This window comes from Narcine bancroftii, chromosome 1 (genome assembly GCF_036971445.1).
Source record: "Narcine bancroftii isolate sNarBan1 chromosome 1, sNarBan1.hap1, whole genome shotgun sequence".
NCBI lineage: Eukaryota > Metazoa > Chordata > Chondrichthyes > Torpediniformes > Narcinidae > Narcine > Narcine bancroftii.
In genome coordinates, this window is record NC_091469.1 from 343,653,389 (window position 1) to 343,677,078 (window position 23,690).

The following is a 23,690-nucleotide window of genomic DNA, read 5'->3' on the forward strand; positions in this document are numbered from 1 at the left end:
GGAGAATAATTTTAAAAGGGGGATTAACAAAATCCAATAGCTCAGAGGTTAGAGCACTGGTCTTGTAAACAAGGGTTGTGAGTTTGTTCCTCACTGGGCCTCATCTTTGTGAGGGGCGTTGGACAAAATGGCGAAAGGTTAAGGATTTAGGGAGGGAGGGAAATGAGGCAGTGCGATTCAGCAGCAGATATCCAGGTATCCAAGGTGTCAGCTTCGCAGAGGCTGAGGTTGGTGTTGGAACTGATGTGAGAGTCAGCAAGGATATTGGTGCTCTGGCTTGCAATTGGCCAGGGCCAAGGTAGAAACCTGCACCAGCATGGAGCAGCCAAGTCTACATCAATGATATCATGAGCTCTGGCCTATGGACAGCCAGGACGGAGATGAAAACCTGCATTGGAGGCACCAGCACAGAGTAGATAAGGCTACAGTAGAAATCCATATCGATGGTCTGGTGAGCTTTGGCCTTTGGACAACCAAGGCTGAGGTAGCAACCAGTGTTGAAGGTTGCAGTGGCTGCAATCTCCAACGAAGCAAGCTTCCAATCCTTGATAGATGCCAGGTAAATGCATAAAAAACTGTTAGTTGAAAGTGTGGATCAGGCAGAGGGTGAAATGCAGGAGAATTCTGTGATGGGCTGAGGCAAATGAAGCCTGGAGCAGTGGTAGTGAGAGAGCAAGTGTCTGCAGGTCTCATTGTATGGAGGGGAAGGAGGTCCATAGAATTCAGCAAGTGAAGAAAAGAAAGCAGGAAACAATGCAGTGCCAGTATTTGTGATCCTTGTGGGGGCCTAACTGTGAAGCCTAGGACCAGAGCTGGAAGTCATGTAGGACAAGATGGTGGCAGAGGCAGGGAACTAGGAAGCGAGTCTGGATAAGTACATGGTAGTAGATCGTGAGAGCAGCAGGAGGAGCTGTATGAAAGGTTCTCACAGATCTCCCTTCAGAGAAAGGAGCAGAAGTTCTTCAGGGTTGGCATCCTTTAAAGATAAATAAAATAACTTTAAAAAGATGGGTTAAATAGCTTCCTTTTTATCCTATAATCATGCTTTGTTTCTTTAGAATTATTTCACACACATTAAATGACATCAGTGAAAAATCACAAATGATTCACTTTTCACAAGTTGGTAAAGGTTCCATTATTGTCACATACTACAGTTAGAATGTAACATACATGAAATTATTTAACTTTTGTCTATTGTAAGGCAGACAGAGAGTCTCCACTTTGTCCAGTGCCCCTCAAAGAAACCTTCAACACCTAGTCTTCTGAGGTGATCTCCCCTCCAAGTACTGACCAGTCCTGAACCTGCTTAGCTTCGGAGATCTCAGGCGTATTCAAGCTATTAGGTGCTGTTCAATGTGATCAAAATAAACAACCAAAATCAGCTTATGATTGACAAAATAAAATACTGCAGCATATATAAAACTTTCAAGTCTAACTTTTGATGATGGAGGGGACTCTGAGTAGCTTAAAGAAAAATAAATATAATTTCATTTTTTTAAGATCTGAAAATTGCACATGATATACCGATATATCATTGACTCATTTTATTTTGATGTTTGGAGCTTAAGGGAGGCATCATAATGCAGCCCCTCTTAGTAATCCAAGGCTATCTTTTTAGGATGTGTATGATACTGATGAACAAATGGTAGTCAGGCATTTTATTTTGCAAAGATTTCTCAATGCATATCTTGAGAATTCTTAAAATATTCAAATTCATTCAATAGTCACAGTTAAATAAAACATTTCTTCAAAGATAATAACTCATTCTGGTGAAAAAGATGTCTATTTATGTTTCACATGACTTCAAATGAAATGATTCAGTGTTTAACAAGATGGAACATCTGTGGTTTTGAATTAAAATAATATAATAGAAATAATCTGAGGAATATTGAATTTCAGGTGTGGTGTGTCATTACCATCTGCTAAACCATATGATTGGAAGGATGTTTTTAACCAATGTAATATATCTTAATTAAACCCATTGCTCTAACCAATTTCAGGGCATCTAATACCAGCATCTGTTGTTTTGAAACTGATTACACTAAAAGCACAATAGCTTTAAGATCAACAAGCTATGCTTCCCATGTGAACTCAGGCCCAAATCATCGACTCTTCACTGTGTTTCTCCAGCACTTGTATGTAGTGCACATGGATCCCACATCAACTGATTGATTTGATCTCAGTATGAAATTTCAAAATGGTCTTGTTGTGAAATATTTTAAACCAAATATTTCATTACTCTTTAATTAAAAGCATGTTTTTTTTTTGCTGTGAACCTAAAATAAATTCATATCAACTTGCCAAATCACATTTCTATATTTAGATGTCAATGTGTAATTTAAGAATTAATTTTTAATTACATAAATTGCACTGATTGAGATTAAACCTTCTGTCACTGATCATTAATAATACTGGCTAATTATTTCATAATTATCGTATCTAATGAAACAGATCATTTTTATTCATTGAATGCACGAGGCAGTTTCGCTGTCAAATCTATACTTTCATGTTTACATTTGCAAAACAAAGTTACTAAGGTCCATGATCTAGTCTGTGTTTCTTTTTACTGAAGAATAGTTGTCCATGTTCACCCTTGAAAAGCACTATTTCCAGTTGATGCACATTAGGACTGAACATTGGGCTTGAGAAACAGTTTACTCAATGATGGCTCAATGTAGTCAGGAGCATTTTAAGGTGCAGGAACACCAATTGAGGACAGTTGATTTATATCCCTAATCTCTCACTGCATCATGCTGACCATAAGATAATTCAGTCCTACTTATCTTCTGTGTGCACTTGTATTTCTGCATGAGAGAAGACAAAAATGGAATGGTTTTCTTCTCCTTGGTGCAGTTTGTCACAGTCAGTCTGTGTTTGCTGTGTTTGCATGAACTGAAGAGGTTAGATTGAAACATGTGCCAATCAGTGAACAATCATATCAGGGCAACTTCTTAGGGCAAGTTGGGACAGATAGCTGAAAAATAGCCCAATGCTTTGTTCGTCACCTTTGGAGAACAAGGTTATAAGCAGGCCCTAGGCGAATAAAAGAAAGTAGAATCTTTTTACTATCAGATAAATCAAATTTTGAGACTCTTGTTTCAGCCCCAGGTGTACAGTAATTTATTGCACAGAACTGTGTCAATATGCACTGTCTGGTAGTTTGATCCCAAATGGATCTATCCCTTATTTTAACAGCAATGTCATATTGAAACAATGGAATAATTTTGATTAATGATTTATTATTTCAGACATATGATAACAATCAAAAATGTATGAAGTGTGAAATAGGATTAGAAGTGCTTGAAATGCAATGATCACTGAAAGAGAAAAAAGAGACAAATTAATATTTTTGAGTTGGATGTTTCACACTACATTACATCATTCCATCATAACTCCCTGCGTATTGAAGACATGTGTATCAATAATGATCTTGTAGAAGCAGACTAAGGCAATATTCACATGCAGAAGAAACAGAAAATTATAGACAAAGGTTTTAAATTTCAAGCAGAAAATTGTGGAGCTGTTACAAAAAAATCCTCTCAATTGAATCGAACAAATTGCTATTTTTAAATCACGGGCACCAGTGATTTAAAAATCGCTGAGAATTGCTTTCAGTCTAGTCTGACCATCAAAGCCTTTAGCTTCCCCATCTGGGCCAAATCTGCTGGAGGATGAGCTGAGAACCAAAGTAAAAGTTGCGTTACGATTCCATTGGGGTTGAATTTTGCTGATTCGCACCTGGTAGTCACATAGGGATCTGTCAGCTCCGTACATTCTGTCTGAGAAACCCAGGACAAGTTAGATATCTAATCCTGTTGTGGCAACGCACATGCTTGTAGCAGCGAAACGGCCCCACTTGTAATGCGTGGTCAGTGGGGCAGCGGCGGCAAGGATGGCTTCATGGGACCATCTCTTCTGGAAGGTCACATACGCGCTTGTGTCATCGGGTTGCAAGCACTGGGATGTTAGGGGCAGGCTTAAAGGCTGCAGTGTGGTATTCAAAATAAAGCTGTAATGATACCGGTCCTTACAGCCTGATGGCTTGAACTCTTCGCTGTGCTCGCTCACAACATGCTACACTGGAATATTCTTCTCTTGTTCCACCACTGGACACATTTTGAGCTCTGAAGAGGAGCAGTGGCATGTTAAGCAGAGGGCAGTTTTATGTCAATAGGAAGCAATGCAAAGCCATTCCAATAAATATAGCCTATCCACAGTCATGAACAGAACAACCACTGATATTTTAGATGAATTGTCAACCAGATAATTGAAAATGGGAATTATAGTTTCATTATATGAACTCCGTTTTACTTACGCATACTTGTGTGTGTGTGTGTGTGTGTGTGTGTGTGTGTGTGTGTGTGTGTGTATAATTATATGAGTCTATTTTTGTATTTGAAAAGTTCCAATGGCATACGGTAAAATTAATTTTACTTTAGTTGTAATTGTTTAAGATTTGGCCAATGTTCACTCACAAACATAATGCCATGAATTTTCATTGCTCTGAAGTTGATCTGTAGACATTTATGTTGACATACTGTATTAAGTGCCACTGTTATTTTGGAGAAGATATAGGAATACAAGAGTTATTACTCTGTCCTTAACCAGAGTAGACAATGGAACATTTTATTGCCTCTTCTGTTTATTGACTCAAAACATCATTGATTTTCTTTCATTCTTGATAACCAGGTTGATTTGTAGAGAAAATAATAATTGTATTATCTTCATGTATCAGTGAACAGAAAAATTCAGTAAGAGTTTAAATTTTTTTCATATGCTGCAAAGGAAATGGGAATATTCCCTTCTAATTATTTTGACGTGCTGCACTCCTACCAGTCTACTGCAGGGGGCAATCACTGTACCTGCAGTTAAGCAACCAGGGAGGCTGGCCTCACCTACTCGCTGTCAATCATTGGCCCATATAAAGACTCATGCTAGCCCCTTTGATCATCAGTCGAGCACGTGGAGCCAGGGAGGCACAGAGACCTTGTGTGCATGAGTTTAAGTAGATTAAATCCTGTTTGCATAGTCTAAGAAATTTGTGTCTGAATTCTTTACACAGCAGTGCTCTCAATTTAATTAGCTTAAAATTTAAAAGACCATGGAAAAGTTCCTTGACCATCGAAAGGCTGGATATTGACCCTCAACACGTGGACATTCCAGCATACTTCGAGATCTGGAAGCACACTATCTAGGCAATCACCCACACATATGCTGAGGTCATCAACACTAACCAAAAGAAACTCATAGTACCGCGCATAAAGCTGGGCCCGCACACGTTCAAGGCGATCCGAGACTGCATGGAGTTTGAACCAGCACTGATGACTACAGTTGCTGAGGGCCCTATGGAGAAAAAATGATCACCAACGCAGTCTGCTGTTGTAAGTATTTTGGGGCCCGGTGTGGGTCAGACAGGTACTCCCAGAAGAATTACCACACAAGGAACTTGCATTACTCCCAATGTAGTAAGAAGGGCCACTTTGCCAAGGTGTGCCTCTCCAAATCTGCTGGGAGCACTGCAGTCCCTCACGATCAACCAGGAGCTCCACCTGACCCTTCTGGGCAACCCCACATGTGAGAACGTGCAGCACCACCCATCACTTCTGCCCACACTGATTATGCCACTTCCAGCTTGGTAGTCAAACCACTTCTGCCATGTACCCATCCAAGGTGCCACCATCTTGAACCGGCCAACTTCCGCCCGCACTGATGATGTCACTTCTAGCCAGACCACTGAACTACGCACAAGCCATGTGCTTCCCCTGGGTGCTGCCATCTTGGGCCGGCCAACTTCCACCCACTCTGAACCTGCCATGCCTGCCTCGCTAACCAGACAACATGGTCAACATGCACACATGAAACCACGCACTCATAACACCATATGTTTTCAAAGGAGCCCACCACACTACTGGAGGACATTCCCCATAGGCTCAGGAGCTCGATGATGGACATCGCTGTCAATGGAAAAGTGATAAGATGCCTGTTTGATAGTGATAGTACTGAGAGTGTTGTGCACCCAAATGTGGTCCAGATACTGGCACTCAAAGTATACTCAGCGAATTTCACTATCGCCTTCGCATCCCAGGATCATTCCATCACAGCACTGCGGTGCTGCTCTGTGAACTTGACAGTGGGAGGAGAAACATATCAAGGGTTCAGGCTATTCATTATGCCCAAGCTCTGCACCCCAGTCATCCTGGGACTAGATTTCCAGTGCCAGTTCCACAGCATCATCCTAGCCTTTGGTGGCCTGCTTACCCCACCCACCAATCGCAGCACAAAGCCCAGCAACCTCCCCCAGTCCACCTGTGGACTTTCCAACATACTGGTTCCTCTATGCCTCTTCAAGAACCTGATACCAGACTGCAAACCCATAGCGATCAAGGGCAGGCCCTACTGTGTACCTGACAAGGCCTTTATCAAGGCTGAGGTGAGATAGCTTGTGACAGAAGGTGTTATAGAGCCCAGCACCAGCCCCTGGAGAGCCTAAATTCTCATTGTCATAGGGGGAAATAAACCGAGGATGGCTATCAATATAACCAGACCATCAATCAGTACACCCAGCAGAACACGCCGCATCACCAACGTGGTCGATGAGGTAGCCCAGTACAGGGTTTTCTCCACGATTGACCTGAAGTTGGCTTACCTTCAGCTCCCCATCTATGCCCAGGATAAACTATATACTGCCTTTGAAGCAGATGGATGCCTCTTCCAGTTCTGCCAAGTCCCGTTTGGGATCACATATGGAGCCTCCATGTTCCAATGGGTGTTGGACAGTATGGTAGACCAATACAACCTAAGAGCGACTTTCCCATACCTGGACAATGTCACCGTCTCTGGCCACGACCAGCGGAACCACGATGCTAACCTGGAAAGATTTCTTTGGGTGGCAGAGGCAGTAAACCTCACCAATAATAAGGAGAAATGCATGTTCAGCACCACCCGCCTCGCAATCCTGGGGTATATCATGAAACATGGTGTCATTGGTCCTGACCCTGAACTCATGCATCCCCTGATAGAACTGTCCCTTCCCCACATGCTCAAGGCTCTCCGCAAGTGCCTAGGTCTCTTTTCTTACTACTCCCCTGCTTCTTAGACAAAGTCCAAGGCACAAGCGGCCTTCACCCAGATCAAATGCCACGATGCATGCCATGGATGAGACCACCCATTCCAGGTGGAATGCGATGCTTTTGACTTTATTCTCGCTGGCACCTTCAACCAAAGGGGCAGACCTGTGGCCTTTTTCTCCAGGAACCAGGTTCAGAGCTCAGACACTCCTCCATCAAAAAGGAGGCTCAGGTGATCATGGAAGCAGTCCACCAGTGACACCACTACCTGGCTGGCCAACACACAGTGGCATTCATGTTCAGCACCACCAACAGAGGCAAGATCAAAAGTGACAAGATCTTTCACTGGAGAATCAATCTGGCTAAGTTCAGCTACGACCTCCAGTATAGGCCGGGGAAGCTCAATGACTCCCCCGATTCCCTGTCTCGGGCCTGCACCAGGATGCAGTCTGAACAACTTCAGGCACTGCATGACACCCTTCGCCTCCCGGGTGTCACATGCCTGTACCACTTGTTACAAGATCAAACCAGCAACCCAAAGAAGGCATATCACACAGGGGTAAAGATGAACAATTACTTTATTAACAAAAATTCACCATCAAACTTTAATTCAAAATCTCCCCCCTTTTATAACTATGCAAATTTCTATAACAGTGTAAAACTAATAAATTCCCTAGCCTAAATATAACATATGTAATTAAAGTTATATTTCCAATCAGCCCACAGAAAAACTTAGACACAAAATACACAAGACTGACAAAACTTCGATCTCAACTGAAGCAAATATCATAAACAAAATTCAGTTTGTTTGGTAAACTGAAGCCAAAATATCTTTGAGAGAGAGAGAACACAAAATTCAAAATTGTCTTTTTGTGTTGCTTACAGAGAGAGGAACAACTGGCTTGGTCTGGATCCTTCTGGCTGCTTTCGGAATGTTCATCCCTTTTTGAAATCCCACCATTCTAAACTGTCTTCCAGACCATGACTCATGCTCTGGGCCACCTTCCACTCCACGGCACCACCCAGTGGTGGTTTATCGTCCAAGTCCAAAAATTGTTTAGATCATTTTCTGCACATGCTCAGTCTGTATCCCAGTCTCTCAGCAGTCCACCTTCACCTTGGCTCTCTAAGGCAAACTGTCATTTTTTAACATAAATCTACACAACACAGAACTCTGTAACACACTTCATAAAGTCTTAGAACCTCCCCTTCACCATCCAGGAAGTCCGGACCTTGACCAAGTCCTGCAGGGTCTGTGTGGAGTGCAAACCATGCTTCTTCCACTCCTCACAGCCCCATGTAGGAAAGGCCACTTGGCCCTTTGAACGACTCAGCATCGAATTTAAGGGACCATTGCCTTCCACGAACAAAAATATCTATTTTCTCTTGGTCATAGACGAATACTCCCATTTTCCCTTCCCCATCCCTGACACCTCAAGCCACTGGCACAAATCTTCACCATGTTTGGATACTCAGCATTCATCCACAGTGACTGGGGGACCAGCTTCATGAGTAAGGAGCTGCACCAGAACCTGACGGTGTGAGGCATAGCAGCTAGTCGCACAACTAGCTATAACACTAGGAGCAATGGGCAGGTGGAGTGTTAAAATGGGGTGATCTGGAAAGCAGTCCTCCTGGCCCTTGTTAAAAGGATTGTCACCAACTTTTGGCAAGAGGCCCTCCTTGAGGCACTTCATGTCATACGGTTGCACCTGTGTATAGCTACTAATCAGACCCTGCACAAATGGCCTTTTTCCTTTCCTAGGAAATTGGTGATGGGCTGACATCTCCAGGACCAGTACTCCTCTGTAAATATGCGAGGACCCACAAATCCAACTCTGATCGAGCAGGTGCACCTCCTCCATAGAAATCCAAATTATGCCTCCATCTGGTACCCTAATGGATGTGTGGACACTGTCTTCACCCGGAACATGGCACCAGCAGGGGTCTATCCCCACCCCCTACCCTAGACACCACTAGCCCCGCCAGGACCTCCCTGGAGCCAAGATCTTCCCCTCACCCACTCTCAACCATGAGACCCTGTTCCCCATGTTCCCACCTGCACTGTTCCCCGACACTGCCAGACACCTCCACTCTGCCTGACACCATCCTACCCACACTGCTGGCTGCCCCAACCACCCCTGACACAGCTGACCCTGCCCCCACCAACCATTAACTAGGAGCCTGTCCTGTGATGGTCCCAGGGGAAAAGATGATCACCTACATTTGTAAATATACTCTTTTGGCTACTCAGTACAGTGTGGACACTGCCCCCCCCCCCCAAGAACTCATTTTAAAAAGGGGATGAATGTGGTGATACAATCACTACACTGGCTGCACTACTACTGGCCTACTGCAGGGGGCGACCACTGTACCTGCAGGAAGGCAACCTGGAAGACTGGCCCCACCTACTCACTGTCAATCATCAGCCCATAGAAAGACTTGTGCCAGCCCCTTTGGTAGTCAGTTGAGCACATGGAGCCAGGAAGGTATGAATGCTTTGTATGTACAATTTTAAGCAGATTAAAGCCTGTTGGTACAGTCTACGAACTTTGTGCCTGAATTCTTCACACAGTAGTGCTCACATTTGGTAAGGATTTTGGCTTTAATTGATTTTTTTTAAAAAGATTAATAATTGCATGTTCAGAATTCAATATATATCATCTCAGATGGAATTAAAATGGGGAGGTTAAGGTGTCAGAATCACAGCCAAATCCTGCACTTAAAATTATTCAAAGTTTTATTCCATTACTTAGGGATGAAATATTTATGAGCTGTTGTATCAAATGACTTAGTATTATCTAAAATTCCACACTCTTCTTTGGTAATAAAGTATGAAACAATTAAAATAAATTACCTGTGATTTCCAAGTTTCTATAACATTAAACTAATTATAAATGCAGCAATGGGAGATGACCAATATGCTGCAATGAAGAACTGGACACTTGAAACAATGACCAAATGCTGTTTGACCTGCAGAGTTATTCTATCATTTTCTATTTTTTAACTCAACCAATACATGTTGCCCATAATTAACCTCTGCTCTTGCATCAAACTTGTCCTCTTGAATACTACTCACTTTATTGTTACCAAAATATTGACTGTAAAATCATCTCTCTTAATAGTTCCCTCTATGTTTTTGCCCATGCCCAACAGTGCCCTGTATGCACCCCACCCTCCTCTCTGTCTTGACTCTTAGCAGATCCCCATTCTGTTTTTAATCAATAAAACATTTAGCTACTTGGCCTTGCAGTGGAGCATACTTCCCCTTCCATTTTGTTATCAGTTTCTTTACTTTTAGAATCTTCTAATAAACCTTTTTCACGTTGAGAAAAAAATAACAGATTTTACTGAAAATGCCAACTTCGCTAAAGTAGTCAGTTAATGAGCATGCTTTTATTTATTTATCATATGATGCATTTCAAGTGAAATTCATAAATTTCTCATACTCTCCCTCTTTAAAAATGGTGCTTTGCATCTTTCTCATCTAACTATTAGAAAATAAAACACTACATAGAACTATCTGTGCTGACCTTGTATCAATTTAACTATTCACACCTGCCACCATATGGTTTACAACAGTGGTTTTCAACCTTTTTCTTTCAATTCACATTCCACAGCTGCTCTGTGATTAGTAAGGGATTGCTTAAGGTGCTATGTGGGTGGAAATAAAAAGGTTGACTTGTTATGTACAGTTTCATAACTCCAAAGGAAATGGATCACTGACAATTTTTCTCAAGCAAAATATTTCAATAACAATGGGGTCAAGAGCAGTGGTTCTCTTTTTTAAACCACTCAAATACTACTTTAAGTAATCCCTATACCATAGGTGCTCTGATTAGTAAAGAATTGCTTAAGGTGGTATGTGAGTGGAAAGAAAAAGTTTGAAAACTACTAGTTTATATCTTTTTTCCTGCCTGTTCTTGTGTCTGTCTAGATATCTCTTAAATGTTACTATTGCATCTGTCTCTGCCATGTCTCAGACACAAAAAAAAAGCCTTAAAAATCTCCTTTATAATTTTCCCCTCTTTCTGTAAGGTTATGTCTTCTCATATTTGAAATTACCAACTTGGTTTAAAAAAAAAGGCAAGTACGTATAGTTGAGTGCATAGCCAGATCACCCATAATCTTATTGAATGGTGGAACAGGCTAGAATGGCCAGATGTCCTACTCCTGCTCATTTTTGTTATGTTCTTCAAGACTCTGAATCCTCCAGTCTACCATTTGTGGTTAGTAAGAAACTGCAGAGGTCTGCCATTTTGATGAAATTAAATTCTGCAACTTTGTTATATTACAGTTTTTCTTGTGCATATAATTTTCCATTTCACTTTCATTGCTTTTTAAAGCTTATTTTTAAAAAAAGCTAAATATTTGTTTTTGCAACAATTTAAATGTATGGTTGTTGTACTTTGGCAGCTGAAGACATCTGGTTTGAGCTTAATTTTAAGATATATTGTGAAACAGCAAGAGATAGAAATTCATTCACTGTTTTATCTGCAACATGTTTATATTTATAACATCTTCACTTCTGAAATTTAATTCTTAAACAAAATCTTAAATCCAAATGACAACATATACCATTGTGTGTTTATTATCTGCAAAATAAGATAAATTTCTTTCCTGGATTTCGGAATTAGGTCTGCTCTATAATCTATTGAAGGAAGGACCATATTTAATACATTCAGAATCCTTTGAGACACATCCAAAGTTATATATACATACAAACTTCCTGAGAAGATTGAAGTGGACAGGGCTACCGGCCACGGTTATATCAACCTTATATAGGAGCTCTATCAAGAGTGTCCTGGCCAACTGCACCATAGTGCACCATGGTTGCTGCAGAGAAATGGATCAGAGATCAATTCACAGGACCATAAGAGGGCAGAGAGGATCACTGGAGTCTCAATCCCTCCCTTCAATGTGATCTACCAAGATTGTTGTTTAAAAAGGGCATGCAAAATTATTGAGGACCCCTTCCACCCTGTACACAGCATCCTTCAATAATACAGGAGTATCAGAGCCAGCATCACCAGGCAGAGGAATAGCTTCTTCCCATGGGCAGTGAGAATGCTGAACCACCAAACTAAACATCCAAGACTTTCATATTCACTAAATAGTATTTATTTATAATTTTACAATGTGCAATACATTTAAAAAATAGAGGAAAAAGATTTCAAATATGAACATAATTCAAAGAACCAATGCAATGCACACAGGTGATAGTGTAATAAAATATAACATCAAACAAAAAACAAAACTCAACCCAAAAGGGAAATAAAGGAAAGGGAAAAATAAAGTTACAAGTTATTTTCTAATTAATTCTACAGTGGCGGTGTGAGCAGTGGAAGAAACACGGCCACCATGTTGAGGGTCGTTAACTTCTGTTTTTATTCAAATTCACCACGCCCCTATAAGGGCAGCATGAGCTCAGTCACCTGGTGTATTGTGACATCATAAATCGCTGCCTAGGGTGCGCGCTGGAAGGGATGCTCGAGTCAGAGAGAAACCTCTGACGATGCCATTTCCCCATGGCTGCCCTGCCACGTGGCGATACAAGCGGGGCTGTTTTGCCATGAGGATGTGCGCTGCTACACAATCCCCCACCCCCCAGAACTGGCTATGCATCCTGCTGCTTTGTCGGCCGGCCCCAGCGCTTGGGTCTGCACTGGCTGTTATGAGTCCAGATGGGGCACCTTCAGGCAGTCCACCGTAAAAAGTTCCTCTCTCCCCCCAACGTCCAGGATGAAGGTTCTGCCGGACTAGTGCAAGACTTTGCATGGCCCCTCGTACGGTCACTGTAGCGATGCACCTTGTGGTCCCCTCTGCACGAAATCAAACTGGGCCGAGTTGAGCTCTTTGGGGAGATGAAATGGCCGAGTTCCATGGCGTGCCAGGGGTGGGGGAGCTAGGGAGGCCATTCACCTGTGTAGGTCTGCCAGTATGTTTTTGTTGGTGACAGTGGTGTCAGGGTTTGGGCTGAAAAACTCACCTGGCAGGGAAAGTGGTGCGCCATAGACCATCTCCGCTGCTGAAGCCTGCAGGTTCTCCTTGGGTGCCGACCTAATCCCGAGGATGACCCAGGGTAGTTCATCTGCCCAGTCTGGTCCAGAGAGCCTGGCCACAAGTGATGCCTTCAGGCCCCTGTGGAACCTCTCCACCAACCCATTGGACCCCCAGGAGCTTCACCATCTGAGTCCACAGGGCAGATGTGAACTGCGCCACTCTGTCGCTAGTAATATGTGCCCGGACTCTGAAACAGCCGATTCATTGGCTGACCAGAGTCCTGGTGCACGTCTCCACGGAGGCCTCCGTAATCGGGATGGTCTCCAGCCTCCTTGTGGCCCGATCCACCACCGTGAGGAGGTAACAAACCTCCTTGGACATCAGCAGGGGCCCGATGGCATCAACGTGGATGTGTTGGAATCTGCAAACCGCTGGGTCGAAATTCTGGATGAGGGCTCATGTGTGTTGCTGGATCTTGGAGGTCTGACACCTGGTACAGTTCCTGGCCAGTTCCACCACCTCCTTCTTCAGCCCTTGCCACTCAAACCGTTCAGTGACCATCCGCACATTTGTCTTTACCGCTGGGTGAGCGAGGTCATGGATCAGACTGAAGACTTTCGCCCTCCATTGCAGCAGAACCACCGGGTGTGGAGTGCCTGTTGAGCCGTCGCAGAGCAATGTGTCCAGGCTGCTGGGCACCTGGACGTCCTTGGGTTTGAGGCCCAAGATGGTGTTCCGCAAGGCCTGCGTCTCCGTATTGTTCCTCTGTGCCTGAGCCAGTTGTTCGTAATCCAGGCTGGGCGCGAGAGTGTTGATGGCTGGATGGGAGAGCACATCCACCATTACAATGTCCTTACCAGTCCTGTGTTGGGTATCGTTCGTGAACTCAGATATGTAGAAGAGGTGACGCTGCTGTCTGGTGGACCACCATGGCCAAGGATATCGCCAGTGCTTGAGTGAGGGGCTTGTGATCCGTGAAGGCTATGAATGGCCTGCCCTCGAGGAAGTAGTGGAAATTGAGGATGGCCAAATGCAGCGCCAGGAGCTCCCAGTCAAAAGCGCTATATTTGAGCTCTAGTGGGCGCAGCTGCTTGCTGAAAAAGGTCAGCGGGGGCCATTGTCCATCGAGCCACTGTTCCAGAACCCCTCCCCCCACCACCACTGCCGTAGCTGAGCCATCCACAGAGAGCACCGTGTGTGCCTCTGGCCATGGGTGCACAAGCAGCGTGGTGCTGGCTAGAGCCTTTGTCATGATGAAAGCTCTGTCCACCTCCTCTGACCATGATAAAGTTTTTTCTTTGGTGGACATGAGTGCGAACAATGGGCACATGATGCACGTGGGTCCCCGGGGATGAAATGATGATAAAAGTTCACTGTCCTCACAAACTCTTGGAGGCCTTTCAGGGTGGAGGGTTTGGGGAATCGTTGAACAGCTGCTGCCTTCTCCAGCGTGGCCCCAGCCACCAAAATGGTGTGCCCTAGGAACTGGAGGGACTCCTTGCTGAACTGGGATTTGGCCACTTTGACCATGAGGCTGAAGTTTGCCAGCCAGGCAAAGAGTGTACGGAGGTTGGCTTTGTGTTCCTCGTGGTTGTGACAGGCAATGAGAATATCATCCAGGTAAATGAACACAAAGTCCAGGTCTTTTCCATCCACGTCCATGAGGCACTGGAACATTTGGGCCATGTTCTTTAGACCAAAGGGAATACGCAGGAACAAGAAGAGGCCAAAAGTGGTGATAATGGCCGTCTTACCCACATCGTCTGGATGTACTGGGATCTGATGATATCCCCGCACGAGGTCCACTTTGGAGAAGACCTATGTACCATGGAGGTTGGTGGAGAAGTCCTGTATGTGGGGCACCGGGTAACTGTCAGGAGTGGATGCGTCATTCAACCGACAGTAGTCCCTGCATGGTCTCCAGCCCGCAAATGATTTCGGGTCCATATGGAGCAGCATTGTCCAAGTGCTGGACGATTCCTGGAGCCTGGAGAACTTCTGGTTTGCCTGCTGGAGCTTCTCGAGCAGCAGCCATCTGGGTCTAGTGTGCAGCAAAGGGCCCTGTGTGGCAATGTGGTGGAAGACCCCATGCTGGGGAAGGACGGCATTGAACTGTGGCTCTAAGATGGCGGGGAATTTGTGGAGGATCTCGTTGAACTCATCCCTGGTGGTGGCTACGGTTGCAATTTCGAGCCTGTGGGCTTCTGCTGTGTCCAGTTTGGTGGAGTGGAACGTTCGGGCATTGACCAGCCTTTTGCCCTTCATGTCAACCGGTAGGTAAGCTCTGAGGAAGTCGGCCCATAACAGCATGGTGGCCACAGAGGCTAAGACGAACCTCCAGTGGAGCTTCTCCTTCCTGATCTGGATCTGTGCTTTGCGGGTGCCGTAGATCCTGATATTGGAGCCGTTGGCTGCCCTCAGGGTTGGACCTCGAGATCAGGTGCGAGTCTCTAATGCTGTGGGGGGGTGGTGGGGGGAAGGATGCTGAGCTCATCCCCTGTCTCCATCATGAATCAGCAGCCGGTGGATCTGTCCATCACGTGAAGAAGTCTGTTTGTGTTGCCAGCCGCCATAGCCATCAACAGCGGCTGGCCTGGTCATTTCCCTGAAACCCATAGGTCTGTCGGCACTTACAGGCTTGCGCTCCCCAGCGCTGGTGGTAGAAACACCAAGTTGACTGGCCCTCCTCTGGCTTGGTCTTGGGAGTGGCTTGGGGTCAGCTGACTCCTGGTCATGCTGCCTGGTTGAGGGCTGCCTCGTTCTCCCTCTTCATGCACCAGAGGGCATCCGCATGGGCTGCTCTCCTCTGGTTCGAGAAGTCTTCATCAGTGAGGAGCAGCTGGATGTCCTCCGGCATTTCTTCCAGGAATATCTGGTGGAAGAGGAAACAAGGCCTGTGGTCTTCCACCAGGGCCAGCATTTTGTCCATCAGCGCTGATGGACTATGGTCCCCAAGCCCATCCAGGTGAAGGAGCCTGGAAGCCCATTGCTGGAGAGTTAGCCCAAAAGTTCCAAGCAGCAGGTCTTTGAGGGCGGTGTACTTGCCTATAGCCGTGGGGTGCTGGATGATGTTGTCCACCTTCGCTGCTATATCTTGGTCCAGAATATCGTGGCGCCTGAGGAGATGTTGCAGAGTTGAAATTGATGGAGACAGCATTAACCTCTGCTGAATCCATGATGTTTTGAGTCCAGAAAAATGTCTGGGCTCATCGGGGTCACCACTGTGGTAGTGTGAGCGGTGGAAGAAATGCAGCCACAATGCTGAGGGTCATTTATTCAAATTCAGCATGACCCTTTAAGGGCACCATGAGCTCAGTCACCTGGTGCATTTTGACATCATAATCGCTGCTCAGGGTGCGTGCTGGAAGGGATGCTGGAGTCAGAGAGAAACCTTTGATGACACCATTTCCCCATTGCTGCCCCACCACGTGGCGATAGATGCGGGGCCGGTTCGCCATGAGGATTTTTTAAAAAAATGTATGTATTTGCATTTGGTGATGGCTTTCATTGATAAGATAGAGTATATGAAAAATAGAAGAGAAAATGTTCAAACTAATGCAGTGGGCTGAGTATTTATGAAAATCGTTATGCTAATTTTCTGAATGAGTGTGTGTTCTGGTTCAAGTGTTCTTTGGAGAACCAAATGCGAATTGAATGGGTGTTAATTCCATTTTTACTAAGAGAGATTACAGAATGGAGGTTGCTTGCAAGTTTGGAGGGCATCAGTCGACTTAAAAATAATGAGAGATAAAAGACACTCAGCGGTATGACACCCAGTCCTGGAAGTTTATTCTGGTTGAGGTTTGTCCACAGCAATGATTGTTTAAATTCCTTCATGATTCCATCTCTCTATAATGCTTTGATAATCCCAGGACCATGAAATAGTAAAGGAGGGATGAATAAATATTGAGACATGGGAAAAGGAGATTGAATGGAAAGCATTGAAGCAATGAGAGATGTAGAAAAGAAATAATGTCATGTGATTTACTATTTTGGCACTGGAAAGTTTGAGCAATAAAATATTCCTAAAATGTTTTGAAAAATAATTTCCCCAGATTTTGCAGCATAAATTGCAATAAAATGCTAATACCTGTATTTTTCTAATATGAAACAGCAACTTTCATCATTTGTAAAAGCACAGAATTGGAGAAGTTTCTGGAGGTAGTTTCCTAGCTCCTGTTATAAAAAATAAGGAATTGAAATAGATAATTCTGGCCCTCAGGTCTTCTGCACCACTCAGCAAATCATCAATAATCTTTTTCCTCAAACACTGTCTTTTCATCATATCGCCATATCTGTTTGTGAGGCACTGGTTAAACCATACCTGGAATATTTCAAACAATATTGCAGATGATATTCCAGGTACAGTTTGACCAGTGTCCTGGATATTTACAGTGAAGCACCAAGGTTGTCTAAGTGGGAAAATTACGGCAATATCTTCAGATAAGAAAAATAAGGAATAAAATATTATAGGAATTAAAATAAGATGAAGGAACTGTGTTTGACATGATACATTAGAGGAATTTAATTTTTTGGCTACACAAGTAATCATCAGGAAAAATTTAATGTTTTTGAAACTGAGACACAATGAAAGTGGATCCAAATCTATGAAAATATTGGCATGGAAGATGGAAAAAAAAAAAGCAGAAAATACAATTCATAGAGTTTGGGATCAAAGAACAAAAGTGATTAAAAATAAAAAATAAAAATAAGTTAAGTGAAATTCAAGAAGCTTTTGAAGTGTTGTATAAAAGTCAATATTCCAAAGTTTCAGGGGGAAGCACAACCCAGATCGATACCTTCTTGAATTCTTTAGTTAGTCATTTTAAGCAAAGAACAAAATAGAATGTTGACTGCTGATACAAATGAAGTTGAACTAAATTTTGCAATTAGTAGGCTTAAATTAAGCAAGTCACCAGGATCAGATGGATGTATGGAAGAGTGGTAGAAAGAATTTACAAATGAGTTAATTCCTGTTTTACTCTCCATATTGAACTGGCTGTTTAAAAAAAAGGCACAATTGCCACCCAGCTGGAAGGAGCCAATAATCACAGCTATACTGAAAAAAGGCAAGGATAAAATGGAATGAGGTCATTTAGACCACTATCTGCTCTTAATATAGATTATAAATTATTTACCTTCACTATGACTAACAATGAGAAGAGTTTTTTTTACCTATACTGACACAAAATGATCAAATAGGTTTTGTACAACAATGCCAAACATGAGACAACATACAAAGTTAAACACAAAACTCTGTGGACACTGTGGTTGAAGTAAAAACACAAAATGCTAGAGAAACTCAACAGTTCAAACAGTGTCCTTTATGTAGCTTTATGAGCCGTTCATCAAAGTATGAATAAATGCTGACAGAGTATCAGAACAGAAGAGTGGGAGGGGGAGTGGTGGCAGGGCAGGAGATGATAGGTGGAGATGGGAGGGAAGGTGGAAAGCAGAACTGTGTAGGTGAAAGAGCTGGAAAGGCAGGAAAAGGGGGAGGGGGTAGAAAAGCCAAGCAGGTTTAATGGAAATCAATGTTCATGCCATCTGGCTGGAGGGTGCCCAGATGGAAAATAAAGTGTTGTTCCTCCAATCTGTGGGTGGTCAGGGTGGAACAGTACATAAGACCATGGACAGACATGTCAGCCTGGGAGTGTGACCTGGAATTGAAATGGTTGGCCACTGGGAGATTGCTGCGGTTGTGAATGGAGGGGAGGTGCTGAGCAAACCGATCTACAACCAGTCTCTCCGATGTAGAGAATGCCACAAAGGGTGTACCTGATGCAGTAAATAAGTCCTCTGGATGTACAAGTATTGCTTCATGTGAAAGGCCTATTTGCAGTTCCAGCCAGTGGTGAGGACACAAGTTTTGCATCTCCTGCAGGTACAGGAGAAGGTGTCAGAGATGAAATAGGTGGGGAAGGATGAGTGCATGAGGGAATTGCAGAGGGAGCAGAACCTGGGGAAGGTCAAGAGGGGAGGAGAGTGAAAAAATGTGCCTTGTAGTAAGTGCCGGATATTCCAGTGGATGACGTGTTAGATGCAGAGACTGGTGGGGTGGTAGGTGAGGATGAGGGGAATTCTATGTTTGTTGTGTCTGGGTGCAGATGGGGCCAAGGCAGATGAGTGGGAAATGGAGGAGATGCAGGTGAGGGCTGTGTTTATGGTAGTGGAGGGACAGCCATGTTTGTGGAAGAAGGCAGAAATTTCAGAAGTTCTGGACTGGAAGATCTCACCTTGGGAACAGATGCAGAGAAGATGGAGAAATTGAGACCAGGGGATGGAATCCTTGCAGAGGACAGGGAGTGAGGAAGTGTAGACCAGGTAGTTGTGGGAGTTAGAGGGTTTGTCTGCTGAGATAGAGACTGAGAGATTCAGGAAGGGGAGAATGTTATCAGAGAGGAATCAGGTGAGTTTCACGTCAGGGTGGAAGCTGGCTGCGAAGTGGATAAAGTTGATATGTAATCATCGATATACTGGAGGAAGAGTTGAGGGTTATTGCCTATGTCGGCTTTCTCCACAAAGCCCACAAACAGGCAGGCATATCTGGGACCCATCCAGGTACCCATGGCTACTCCTTTGATTTGTAGGAAGTGAGATGCGTGAAAGGAGAAGTTGTTTAGAGTGAGGACAAGTTCTGCCAGGTGGAGGAGGGTGGTGATAGAGGGTGACTGGTTGGGTCTCTGGTTCAGGAAGAAGTGAAGTGCTTTCAAATCTCTGTATGGGGAATGGAGGTATAAAGGGATTGGACATCCATTGTGAAGATCAGGTGGTCCAGTTCAGGGAATCTGAAGTTATTGAGGAGATAGAGGGCATGCGATGTATCACACATGTAGGTCAGGAAGGATTGGACTGGGGAGAAAAGATAGTTGAGGTAGATGAAATGAGTTTGATGGGGAAGGAACAAACAGAAACAATGGATCTACCCCTGATAGTTGGGTTTGTGCATCTTGGGTAGGAGGTAGAAACAGACAGTGCAGAGGTGGGAGAGAATGAGGTTGGTAGCCATGGAGGGGAGGTGACCTAAATTGATAAGGTTGGAGATGGTGTTTGAGACAGTGGCGTGATGAGTCAAGGTGGAGTCCTTTGGGAGGAGTTGATAAGAAGAGGTGTCTGAGAGTTGACTGGCCTCGGCAAGGTAGAGGTCAGTGCGCTAGATTACAACTGCTCCATCCTTGTTTGCATGTTTAATGGTGAGGTTGGGATTGTTGTGGTGGGCAAAGTGTTCTGAGGAGATGAGGTTGGAATATGAGAGGAGAGTGGTAAAGATGAGAAGGTTGATGTCTCAGTGGCAGTTGGAAATAAAAAGGTCCAGAGCAGGAAGCTGGCAAGTTTGAAGTGTCCAGGAGGATGAAGAAAACTTGAAGCAGAAGAAAGGGTCTTGGATGGGGTGGGTGGAGAGTCACAGTCGTGGAAGTGAACCCGGAGGCGGAAAAAGAAGAGTTCAGCATCACTGGGTGGAGGGGGACGAAGGTGAGACCTCTACTGAGGACCAAGTGATATGTCTCAGAGAGGGAAAGATCAGAGGGGATAGTAAAAACCAAGTAGGAATAATAGTGGGAATTGGTGTTGTGGAGGGTGTTGACAGTGGCGGAGAAGTGTTGGAGAGATCCGAAGGTAGAGGTGGGGGAGGAGGAGCGAGGTTGGCAGGGGGAGGGTTTGTTGGGGATGTCAGAGGGGCAGGGAAGGAGGGGGAGAAGTGGGGGTGGCAAAGGTGAGGGGGAGAGAGGATAGCTAGAGAGAGGGTGAAAGGTGAGGTCTGAGAATTGGGGTAGCGGAAAAGAGGAGAGCATGGAGTGGGAGATGGGGGTGGTGGGGAGGGATGTAGGAGGACAGGGAAGGAGTAGTGAGGTGGATAAGTGAATGGGATCCAGTAGCAAGATCAGGACTCTGGTAACAGTCTGCGTTGGGATCCACATGGTGCGAGTCAGCAAGGGAGGCTCCAGCATCATCTTCTGCAGATCCAGTGCTGGGGTTGGCAGTCGAGGCATCAGCAGCTCTGGTGAGGAGGGGGTTGGTGTTGCGATAGGACCCTTGGTGTTGGGAACTCTTTTGGGTGCATAGCCAGGGTTGGTGTTCCAGTGAGCGGCTGTGGGGTCCAAGGTCAGGGTTGGTGCTGCAGTGAGCAGCCGCAGCCTTGGGGGCTCCATGGGGTCTGTGGCTAAGGCCTGGGTGGGAGTGAGCGGCTGTTGCTTGGGGAGCTCTGTGGGATCTGTGATTGGGGTGGTCAGTGTGTTGGTGAAAGGCCTTGGCTTTGGGAGCTCCATCGGGTAGGTGGCCAAAGTCGAGGCTCAGATGGCAGCCAAAGCACGAGGAGTTCTGGAGGATAGGCTGCCGGGGATGAGAGGGGGATCCATGTGGGGGGTCGCAGCGGCTACAGTCTCGAGGGAGGGGAGCTTATGGTTCTTGATGGATGCCAGGTAGGTGTAGAGTCAGCGGTTGAATGCATGGATCCAGTGGTGGATGTAGTATAGGAGGGGTTTGCTGCAGGCCATGGCCAGCGAGGGACAATTTACGAAGGACTCTTCCCATTATATATCATAGACAAATAATAAAATTAAAGCAATAGTAATTAATGTGGATGCTGAAAAGGCATTTGATTTGTTAATTAGAATTTTCTTTACAGAGTTTTACATATATTTTGTTTACATGATACAATTATTAAAATTATACAGGCACTATAAGACAATCCTACTACCAGGATTAAAATCAATGGATATTTATTCAAATAGTTTTATACTAGAAGGGGTAGGACACAGGGTTGTGCCTGGTCACCATTACTCTTCACATTATATTTGGAATCAATAGCTCAATACACCAGGCAGAATGAGGATATCGGGAATTACTATTAAAAGGCCAGAGCATAAATTGGCCTGTTATGCGGATGACCTTTCGGGAATTTAGGGAAACCAACATACTATTTACCTAAAATGATATAATCCTTTGAACGATATAGTCAATTATTAGGATATAAAATTTAACATTTTCCACCATGCAACCTAGAATCTGGAACACACACTTCTCGAAATTATAGGTTCAGCCGTTTTGCAGTTTGGAAGAATCTCTCGTTGGCCTCATGGTCTTGCAGGTCATGGCCACAGATTGTGACATTATCCAGATATGAGAATGTAGCTGTTAGCCCATTCTGGTCCACCAACTGCTCCATTTCCCACTGGAAGACCGCGACTCCATTAGTGACACCAAAGGGGCCCCTGAGGAATTGGTACAAGCGCCGATCTGCTTCGAAGGCCATGAAGGGGCAGTCCTCCAGATGGATTTGGAGCTGGTGGTAGGCTGATCGAAGGTCGATGGTGGAAAACGCACGGTATTGGGTGATCTGATTCACGACGTCCATGATTCGCAGGAGAGGGTAAGCATCTAAGAACATGTAGCAGTTGACCGTTTGGCTGTAGTCAATCACCATCCACAGCTTCTTCCCGTTCTTCACAACTACTACCTGTGCCCTCCAGGGATTTGCATTGGGCTCAATAATGCCCTTGTCCAGCAGTCTGTGCACCTCACTTTTAATGAATTTCCTGTCCCCAAAGCTGTACTGCCAGCTTTTGGTGGCAATCAGTTTCCAGCCGGGAGTGAGGTTGGCAAAGAGTGTTGGAGTATTGACTCGGAGAGTGGAGAGACTACAAGTGGAGCGCCTGTTTCGGGCCACAGGGACTGGCGTGGCTGTTGCTAGCAGGAGGCATCCGGTGTGGGGTGATGGTGGCAGACAGACTGTTTCAGGGCATGGGGACCCCGTAATGACATTGAAAATCCAACCCCAACAATACAAGAGCAGCCAGTTGAGACGGGACGAGTAACTTAAAACCCGTAAATCTGATACCCTGAACTTTCAAAGTCACCACACAATACCCCTTAATGCTCGTTGAGTGCAGTCTTGTGGCCAGTGAAATTTTCTGGTCAGTCGGATAGATTGCAAGTGCACAACATTGCACCAGGTCTGGATGAATGAAGCTTTCCATTGAACCTGAATCAAAGAGACAGCATATTGATTGTTCACCTTGATGGTTTCCATGGCCCTAGCTAAGGGATGTGGTTGACTTTGATTCAGTGTCACAGGTGCAGTGAATGATGCAGGGAGCAGAGCTGCCTGCGTTGGTGTCTAGTGTGATGATGTCATGCGTCGGTGGGAGGGCTGTCCATTGGAGCCTCACATCACTAGAGCTTCGTGGTGCCTCGGCCTGTTGTGTGCTACACTTGTGCTGTGACATAATTGGAGTGAGCAGTCTGTTGGGATCTGCCTTCACAGAGACCTGGTTAGAGTGGCCAATGTGGAGTGCCGGTAAGTCAGCAGCGGGCAGCGACACACATGGAGCAGGCAGTCCATCAGGGCTTGTCAGTGCAGAGGTCACATTGGGGCAGTGTAGAAGCCGGTGGTGGTGGCGTGCATGGAGTGGGTGGTCTGACGGGGTGCAGCGATACAGCAACGAGGGTGGTGCCTTCTGCACATGGTGCTTGCGTCGTGACATCAAGCATTGCTGTGCGATCGGTTCCTTGGTCTCATTGAATGAGAGTTCCAAGCTCAAGCAGTTTGAATCTGGGGAAAGCAGTTGGGCCTCGCATGAGGCACTGTGCTTGGTGGCGGCCATCTTGGACCGGTAGACT

At 45.0% G+C, this 23,690-nt stretch overlaps 2 long non-coding RNA genes across 4 annotated transcripts in view; one reads left to right on the top strand and one right to left on the bottom strand.

The window, feature by feature from the left end:
• Positions 1-1,197: 1,197 nt before the first annotated feature.
• Positions 1,198-23,690, bottom strand: part of LOC138752429 (uncharacterized) — a 33,587-nt gene continuing 11,094 nt past the window's right edge. The window contains exon 3 of one of the 3 annotated variants that reach the window (XR_011350641.1): positions 1,198-1,346. This is a non-coding gene — a long non-coding RNA (uncharacterized lncRNA). Of the gene's footprint in view, positions 1,347-3,273; positions 3,318-3,785; positions 4,125-23,690 lie in introns of those variants that run through there. The other 2 variants (XR_011350636.1, XR_011350644.1) reach the window with 2 other exon arrangements.
• Positions 16,463-23,690, top strand: part of LOC138752444 (uncharacterized) — a 34,875-nt gene continuing 27,647 nt past the window's right edge. Inside the window, exon 1 of the long non-coding RNA XR_011350650.1 lies at positions 16,463-16,547. This is a non-coding gene — a long non-coding RNA (uncharacterized lncRNA). The remainder of the gene's footprint in view (positions 16,548-23,690) is intronic.